Here is a 752-nt window from a genome sequence, read left to right on the forward strand (position 1 = left end):
GAGGGGAGAGAGAAGGGATAAAGAGACAATATAGAGAAGATATATGAATGCAATAATGGTTTCAAATTTTGGCACTGGGCCAGCAGTTTTTGAAGGGAGGGGCAAGTAAATTGCATTGACCACAAGGACAGACGAAATGCAGCAAAGAATTTTGCCCAGCGTGCTGCTAACAATTCTGTCAGGTTGCCACCTTAGAGATGATAATAATAATAATAATAATAATAATAATAATAATAATAATAATAATAATAATAATAATAATAATCCTTTCTACTATGGGTACAATGCTTGAACTTTTATGGGGAGGTGGAGTAGTCAATTACATCAACCCAAGCATATGACTGGTACATATTTTAATGACTCTGTAAAGATAAAAAGCAAAGTCGACTCCGGCAGAATTTGAACTCAGAACGTTAAGACAGACGAAATACCGCCTGGCGTGCTAACGATTCTGCCAATGGCCACTTTAGGGATGACAATAATAATCCTTTCAACTGGAAGCACAAGGCCTCAAATTTGGGGGAATGGATTAAGTCGATTACATCGACACCAGTGTATAACTGGTACTAATTTTATCGACAGCATGAAATGCAAAGTTGACCTCGGTGGAATTTGAACTCAGAACGGAGCGACGGGCGAAATATTGCTAAGCGCTTCGCCCAGCATGCTAATGATTCTGCCAGCTCGCCACCTTAGAGATGATGATAATAATAATAATAATAATAATAATAATAATAATAATAATAATAATA

General features: G+C 37.0%; 1 protein-coding gene across 1 annotated transcript in view; it reads right to left on the minus strand.

Annotated features, from left to right (window-relative positions):
* The window catches only part of LOC106868675 (uncharacterized), a 117477-nt gene that overhangs the window by 97688 nt on the left and 19037 nt on the right, over positions 1-752 (minus strand). The gene's annotated exons all lie outside the window — the stretch shown is intronic.

This window comes from Octopus bimaculoides, chromosome 28 (genome assembly GCF_001194135.2).
Source record: "Octopus bimaculoides isolate UCB-OBI-ISO-001 chromosome 28, ASM119413v2, whole genome shotgun sequence".
In the NCBI taxonomy this organism is placed as follows: Eukaryota; Metazoa; Mollusca; class Cephalopoda; order Octopoda; family Octopodidae; genus Octopus; species Octopus bimaculoides.